The sequence below is a fragment of the Oryzias latipes genome, chromosome 5, assembly GCF_053564925.1.
Source record: "Oryzias latipes strain Hd-rR chromosome 5, Olatipes_Hd-rR_3.1".
In the NCBI taxonomy this organism is placed as follows: Eukaryota; Metazoa; Chordata; class Actinopteri; order Beloniformes; family Adrianichthyidae; genus Oryzias; species Oryzias latipes.
The window spans coordinates 32,083,750-32,092,435 of record NC_136241.1 but is presented as its reverse complement, the minus strand read 5'-3'; the positions used below and the strand labels follow the sequence as shown (position 1 = coordinate 32,092,435).

At 41.9% G+C, this 8,686-nt stretch overlaps 1 long non-coding RNA gene across 1 annotated transcript; it reads left to right on the top strand.

Annotated features, from left to right (window-relative positions):
* The first annotated feature begins 6,059 nt into the window (after positions 1-6,059).
* On the top strand, positions 6,060-6,392 carry LOC144992352 (uncharacterized). Its single transcript, XR_013656233.1, has 2 exons — positions 6,060-6,139; positions 6,253-6,392. It is a non-coding gene; the product is annotated as an uncharacterized LOC144992352 (long non-coding RNA).
* Positions 6,393-8,686: the final 2,294 nt, after the last annotated feature.

Sequence of the window (8,686 nt, the reverse complement as noted above, 5' to 3'; positions counted from 1 at the left end):
TAATGGCGGTTGTGTGGGAATCATTGAGAAGACATAATTAACCTTGGGTACGATTTTCATTTTTACTGTGGCTACTTTGCCCATAAGGGACAGAGGCAGGTTGGTCCAGCGTGTTAGATCGCCCTGTATGTTTTTCAGTAATGGGGTGTAGTTTAGCTGCACCAGTTCTGATAGTTTGGGGGAAAAATAAATACCTAGATATTTGATATTTCCTGATTTAACTGGTATTGTGAGTCTTTGCTCCGCATTATTGTTCAGTGGTAATAAAACAGACTTATTCCAATTAATGGAATAGTCTGATATAGAGGAGAATTCATTAATGATTGTTGCTGTTTTATTTACAGAATGTAAATTACTTAAAAAAAGTAATATGTCATCTGCATAGAGACTAATTTTATGATGGCTGTGTTTGGTTTTAATTCCTTTAATGCTCTCATTCTGTCTTATTGCTGCAGCTAGAGGCTCAATAAATATAGCAAAAAGAGAAGGAGAGAGTGGGCAACCCTGTCTGGTTCCTCTTCCAAGAAAAAACCTGTTTGAAGTCTGTTTATTAGTTCTAACTGATGCATTGGGGTTGTGGTATAATATTTTGATCCAATTGATGAATGATTCTCCAAACCCAAACTTATGGAGGGCAGCAATAAGGAACTTCCAATTTACTCTATCAAAGGCTTTTTCAGCATCCAGTGATAGTATAGTCATTTCCTGGTTTTCAATGGTAGCAAAGTCTATTATGTTAACGAGTCTGCGGACATTGTCATCCGAGTGTCTGCCTTTGATGAATCCAGTTTGATCAAAGTCAATTATGTGAGGAGTGACTTTTTCTATTCTCTGTGCTAGTGCTTTGCAGATAATTTTTACATCTGCATTAATTAAAGAAATGGGGCGATAGCTTGAAGGACTAGTGGGGTCTTTGTCTGGTTTTAGAAGAAGGATAATGTTGGCGGAGTTCATGTTAGGTGGTAGAGATTGGCTTTCATTGATAAATTTTACCGTTTTATAAAATGTTGGTGCCAGTTGTTCCCAGAATTCCTTATAAAACTCTGCAGGAAAGCCGTCAGGCCCTGGTGCTTTACCATTAGGCATAAGTAACAGAGCTTCATGAAGCTCAGACAACGAGAGCGGGGAGTCTAAATTTGTGATTTGATCTTCGTTTAACCTGGGCAGGTTTACATTGTTGAGAAATGAGTTGATGCTTTGTTCTGATGGATTGATCTGTGGAGTGTATAAGTTTTGATAAAAGTCTTTAAACGCATTATTAATTTTTACCGGGTCATGGGTGACATTCCCTGTTTGGTCCATAATAGAAGTGATTGTTGATTTTTCTTTATTAATTTTAAGCTGATTAGCTAGAAATTTGCCAGATTTATTTGAGTTTTCATATCTTTCCAGTCGAAGCCTTTGTATCTGGAATTGTGTTTATTTATTGATGATGTCATTTAACTGCAGCTTTAAATTTTTCAGGTCGCCCAGTATGTGTTCCTGTGCAGAAGCAGCATAAGCAGTCTCCAGGGTTTTGATTTTATTTTCTAGTTCTAATAAATCTGCTTTCTCTTTGCGTTTTTTATGCGTTGAATAAGAGATAATTTTCCCTCTCATGACTGCTTTTGCTGTTTCCCAAAGAACCATTGGTGATATTTCAGAAGTATTGTTGAATTCTAAGAAGGTTGCCCACTCTTTTTTAAAGAATTCAATAAATTCCTGGTCTTTTAACAGAGATGTATTAAACCTCCAGGTTGAACCCGAGGGTCTGGGTACTTCCCTTGAAATAGTAACAGAAATTGGTGCATGGTCACTGATAATAATTGGATGAATGTTGGAACTTTTAATTTCTTTCAAAAGGGAGTTACTGACTAATAAATAATCTAAACGAGAGTGTGAATGGTGAACTGGAGAAAAAAAGGTGAACCCCTTAGTGCTTGGATGACATGAGCGCCAAGCGTCGCAGAGACCCAGATCATTCATGTACTGCTGTAGGATACATGCAGAGCGCCATGTACGCTGGTTTGCTGCCGTGCTGAGTCTGTCAAGTTCAGGGTCCAAAACAAGGTTGAAGTCTCCTCCTATAATGATTGTGGAGTCAGAGTGAACTGAGAGTGAGGTGAAGAATCTGTGAAAGAAGGAAGAGTGGTCAACATTTGGGCCATAGATACTGGCTATGCAAAAGTCCTTATTCTGAATGGATATATTAATGATTACAAATCTGCCTTCTGGGTCAGTAACTGTATCCTTATGAGTAAATGTAACATTTTTATTAATCAAAACTGCAACCCCTCTTTGTTTGGAGTTGAAACCGGCAGAATACATAACTGGATACTGGGAACAGCACAGGAGATGACCAGCTGATAATGATAAATGGGTTTCCTGCAGTAAAGCTATATCTGCTTTAAGACCATCCAGGTGATTTAACACTTTCAATCTCTTTGGCCCAGAGCCAAGTCCACGCACATTCCAGCTAACGATGTTAAGACTGTTCATAGCTGTTCTAACCGGGAGAGTTCAAGGCTAAATAGTGCGTGTGCCCGTCCGTGTGCGCGTGCACGCTGTGCGTTCCTGCTACACTGACAAGCGCTGTGCGTTGTGGGTGAACGTGTCTTGGCTGTGAGCTGCATGTTGCGTGCGTCCTGTGTGAGCCTAAGTGAGGTTTTTGCAGTTTATCAACGTGTGTGTGCGGGATCGCGTGTGCATGCTCTTATGCGCGCTAGTATGCGCGCGCGCCCGTTCCGTGCATAAATAAATACTCACCGTGGTTGCGTTGACTTTACCTGATTCACATATGAGGACATGGGAAGGGGGGGGGGGGGGACAAGAGAAAAGAGAGAGGAAAAGAGAAAGAACAAAAAGCAAAAACAACGAAACAACAACAGAAACATGAATGTGAGAGAAAGAAAAGACAGTTTTCCTGAGAGTTGTGGATTATTGATGATCCGATTATTTCCTATTCAATTAAATAAGTTTGCGGGTTTCTTCTGGGCAGCGCAGATGTCAGTGCGCCTCTGAAAGCCTTCAGCACAGCCAGGGTGTTACCTCTGGGTCCCGGAACAGCTTGCCGTTCACAAAAAGTTTATCAACGGCAACCACTGCGCGGGCTCCAGCAGACAGGTGCTTCCTCCTCAGCGGGAAGAGGATATTCCGCCGGCGGAGGATCTCGCCTGGAAACTGATCATTCACGCTGTAATGTGTGCCTTTCAGCTCTCGTCCTCTGCTTTTTACCAGTTCCTTTTGTTTATAATTTTCAAATTTAGCAACAATAGGACGGGGGCGCTGATTGTCCGGCCTTTTTCCTCCGAGCCGGTGAACCCTGTGGAAGGAGATCTTCTGGACTTCTTCCTTGGGGAGCTTCAGGTGGACCTCTATGTAGGACTTAACAATGTTCTCCGGGACTTCTCCTGCCTCTTCTGGAATCCCTGCGAACACTAGATTGTCCCTCATGCTCCTCGCCTGAAGATCCAGGAGGGTTTCTTTGATGGATCGGTTTTCCTCAGAAAGACGGGCGGTGTCGTTGTCCAGGGTCTTCACGGTCTCTCTGAGGGCCTGGTTCTCCGCTGCGAGCTCATGCACCTGCTGCTGGCTGAACTCCAGAGACTCTCGCAGACCTTGGAATTCCTTATGGAGGATCTCCAGCAGATTTACACACGGGTCGCCGGGCTGAACGGGTCGTGGTGCGAGTCCCAAGAACGTCGAACACAACCACCGGCAGCAGCTCAAAAGTATACTTTGGTCTACTGAACACCCGCTCTCTCACCAAAAAAGGCCATCTCATCCAGGATTTGGTGGTGGACGGTAAATTAGACTTTTTATGCCTGACTGAAACGTGGCAGCAGAAGAATGTCTTCATGGATCTGAACGACGCCACTCCAACAGGGTTTGTTTATTTCTCCCAACCACGTGTCACTGGTCGTGGAGGTGGTCTTGCATTAATTTTCCGTGAGTGTTTGAGAGCAGCTCCTATAACAGTTCCTACCTTCCAGTCATTTGAGGCCACTGTATGTCAGCTTTCTGGATCCACCCCGACCATCATTGCCACTATTTACAGACCACCGAAACCAAACAAGGATTTCATGTCAGACTTTTCAACTTTTCTAACATATATCTCTGCTCTTTCACCAAATGTTTTATTACTAGGAGACCTAAATATTCACCTGGATAATGTTAACAATTCACTTACTAATGATTTCCTATCCTGTTTGGACAGTTTTGGTTTTCAACAATTTGTTGATTTTCCCACTCACTCAAAAGGACACATTCTGGACTTAATCTGCTGCTCAGGTATCATACCCATGGACTGTAAATCAAACTTCATCCCGTTTTCCGACCATATGCTTGTGACATTTAATGTCAATTTGTTTCTTTCCAAACACAAGCCTTCACGCAATATTACCTTCCGTAATGCTACGGGTATCAACCTGGAGAATTTATCTGCCCTGATCAGTGAACTCCCAAATACAGACAGTTTTACAGCTCCAGATCAACTTGTTTCACACTACAACACACACCTGCACCACATCCTCAACACACTTGCTCCACTAAAATCCAGATCTGTCTCATTCACCTATACTGCACCCTGGTACACCCCCTCTCTAAGACAGTTAAAAGCAAAAGGTCGCCAACTTGAAAGACTCTACACCAAAACCGGACTAAGTATCCATAAAGACATGTACACACAGCACATTCTCCACTATAAAGAGTGCATTTCTAAAACCAAATCTGCTTACTACTCCAATCTCATCAATTCAAATAAAGAAAATTCAAAGATTCTTTTCTCCCTCATCTCTAACATCATCAAACCTCCTGACTCCCTTCCATCACATCTCTATTCAACTGATTTCTGCAACACCTTGGCTTCATTTTTCACCACAAAAATCCACCTTATCCATCAACAGCTCACCCCCTACTCTGCTCCATTTCTATCTTCCATTCCATCTCTTACGTCTGATGATTCGTTTTCTTCATTTACCCTACCCACAGTTAGTCAAATAACTACATTAATTAAAAAATCCAAACCTTCCACATGCCAGCTTGACCCACTGCCCACCATCCTTGTTAAAGCTACAGCTCCCTCTCTTTGTCCTCTCATCACCAACATAATCCATGCTTCCCTCTCCTCTGGAATCGTTCCTCCTGCACTGAAAACTGCTGCTGTCACTCCCATACTTAAAAAACTGGGTGCAGATCCCACAGACCTCAATAATTACCGTCCCATTTCCAACCTTCCATTCATTTCAAAAATTCTTGAGAAAACAGTATCTGCTCAGCTTCATGCTCATCTGTCCTCCAATAATCTGTATGAACTTTTCCAATCTGCCTTCCGTCCCCTTCATAGTACTGAAACTGCTCTTCTAAAAATTACTAATGACCTTCTCCTCTCTGCTGACTGTGGTTTATTATCCATCCTTCTTTTACTTGATCTCAGTTCAGCTTTTGACACCATTTCTCATTCTATCCTCTTGAACAGACTCTCTTCCATTGGCATCTCTGGCACCGTCCTCTCCTGGTTTCATTCCTACATGTCTGACCGTACTCAGTTTATCCAACTGAAATCTTTCACTTCTCATTCTGTCCCCATCACAACTGGTGTCCCTCAGGGTTCTGTGCTCGGTCCACTCCTCTTTATTATCTACCTTCTCCCGCTTGGTCATATTTTCCAAAAACACCACATCCATTTTCATTGCTATGCGGATGACACCCAGCTCTATCTTTCCAGCCAACCCAACTCCACACTGCCTCCATTAGCACTGGTTGACTGCATCAATGAAGTCAAATCCTGGTTCACCTCAAACTTTTTAAAACTCAATAGCAACAAAACTGAACTTCTTCTGATTGGCACCAAATCCACCCTGAGCAAGACCAACCATTTCTCTCTTTCCATTGACGGCTCCACCATCTCTCCCTCCCCTCAGGTAAAGAGTTTGGGTGTCATCCTCGACAGTAGTCTCTCTTTCACTTCTCACATAAACAGCGTCACCAGATCAGCTCACTTCCATCTACGCAACATCCAACGTCTACGTCCCTCCCTCACTACTCATTGGTCTTGTTGTTAGACCTTGGTCACAGGGACACGGTGATTGGCCAGTGATTGGCAGCAAAGCACTCTGGGAAACGGGACGTACTGCTATTGTTGTTATGCTACAAGCTAAAGGTAAGTGCTTTAGGCGAAGCATCCAGCTTAATATGATATTTTCAGATTTTCATCGAGAAAATAACAGATCGACCATTCTTGCGTTTATTTTTACCCCTATTGAATGCTCACAGAGACACGGAAGTAGCGGCAGGAAGCGGCTTTTGCAGCAAGATGACTGAGCTGAGGGCGTACCAGATCATCATCATGTGAATGAACGTGAATACGATGGATGCTTCTGTGCTTTTTAAAATAAATAAATCTGTTCTCTAAACATCCTCCGTGTCTTCAATGCAATGTAATGAGACACACACAGACAGAAATGTGAAGGTATCTGCTGTAAATCTATGACGTAAATTAATAACAGGAAATGATCGGCTAGTCAGTTAGCATGTAGCCTAATAGCCTTCGAATGTAAAGATACTGACTGCTAAAGTTAATAAAAGACAAGTCCTGAATATTATTATTCCTATTCGACCCTAAACTACAATATCAGCTGTCTGACAACAGACCAGCCAGTTGCCCAAATGCCGGCATACATGATCAGAGAGCTCTGCGGCGGAGCTAGTAGTAGCCTAGCAGGAGCTATCGTATGACAAAGCAGCCTAGTTATCATAAATCTTTTGATATTTTTCTTATATTCATTGAGACGGTAATAAAGTGATCATTTTTGTTTTTCATGTTCCTTTTTTGAACGAATATGGGTCACAGAGACACGGAAGTTACCGCTGAAAGCGGCTTTTGCCGTCGTACAGAGAGCATATCCGCGTGAATGACTTATGACGTGAATAATTATTGCGTTCGAACGGATTAATTATTGCGTTCGAACGACATAATTATTGCGTTCGCACGAGTTAATCATTTCGAGGGAACGGAATAGTATTTTGAGGGAACGCAATGGTATCTTGTGGGAACGTAATAGTATTTCGTGCGAACGACATAATAACCTGTGGGAACAAGATATTAATCTGTGGGAACAAGATATATTTTTATATCTTAATGTCAGGACACGGTCTCCGTATTAAACGGCAATCAAGGCTGGAAAGCTTTTTATCAATTGAATCCAGGATATCACTCATGTTGCTGCCTGGGGAGGAGGCAGCCCCCGGGGAGTCTTCGGGACGGTTGCGTTTGGTGGACGGAGTGGCGGTGTTGGATTTCCTCATGAGGCAGGTATTGAAACACTCGTCGATGTAATTCTCCAGATCCTCCAGGTCCTCCAGGCTGGCAAATGCTTGACAAACTTTTTTCAGATTTTTATTTTTTAACTTTCTGGATTATTTAAATATGGCGGTGTAATGAAATAAATCAAAAATGTTTGTTCACAACTTACGCGCCGCCAAGTAAACTCACCACACTCCTCTCGTCGGCTCTCGCGATACTACAGCATCACGTAAAAATCTGTCCATATTCATAATCAGAGAGAAATTAGGGAAAAGTATAAAATAAGGAAACAACAATTTCAGAGTTGGATAGTGTTACAAAATGCAGGGGGATACAACAGATAAATAAATTGTCTCAGATACTGGGAATATCACTCAGGGTATCATAAACTGTTATGGCTTTAGGTGAATTGATTCATTTTATGGATTTTAAGTACAAATTGACCTGTTAAAGAAGGTAAAGCTGGTAAAGCTAGAATGCCATTTCTGTAACCTATTTTTGTGTATAAAAAAACTTGGCTAAACATAACACAGTATTGATACATACATTATGTACATTGTTGTGTAGTGACAGGCCAAAGATCATTACTTCTTTCGAAAAGAAGTCCATGATGAATGGGAATTTATTTTTTAACCATTTGTAAACATCCAACCAGAACATTTGTACAACATTACACAGGGAAAATATGTGTTCGATGTCTTTAACAGCAGTTTGGCAGAAGGTACAGCTGTTGTCATCAATGTTGAAACGTAATTCTTTGGAGGGATAAATATCATTCATAATTTTGAAGTGTGTTTCTTTAACTTTTGGGGGAATAAGAAGTTTCATTTGTAACAACATTTTTGTTTTAAATTTCTGCAGTATATTGTTTTTGTTCTGTCGTCCAGGAAAAAGCCTTTTACTGAACCAATTTCTGATAAAAGACTTATTACATTTTTTGTCCATAAGAGGGCATCCTTCAATTGATAATGTGGCTATGTGGGGTGTTATCATTACATGTGTCATTGTGTTCCTTGTTAGAAATACAAATTCTCGATGAAGAGAATTACAGACCTTTAAGAATTCTGAAATAGGAGGATTGAAGTTATGTCTTAAACAAAATTGCTCATAATCTAATAAAGTGTCTCGCTGCAGCTTCGCCTTCATTTCAGCCCCCCCCCTCCCGGCCTGCAGCCGTTTGGTCTCCCCAACGATCCAGGCGCGGCGCTTGTTCCTCTCAAACACGTCTATCGTTGCATTTTCTACACGTATTTTAAGTGTGTCTAAAACTGAATGTTAAATTGAAAGCCCTGTTAGCTGTCACGCATGTAGGTGTGGGACATTAATCTCCGGCAGGGGCGGTGTGCTATGCAGTCACAGCCGCGCACGAGAACCGTTTCGCGCGTAACCATAACCTCAACCTTC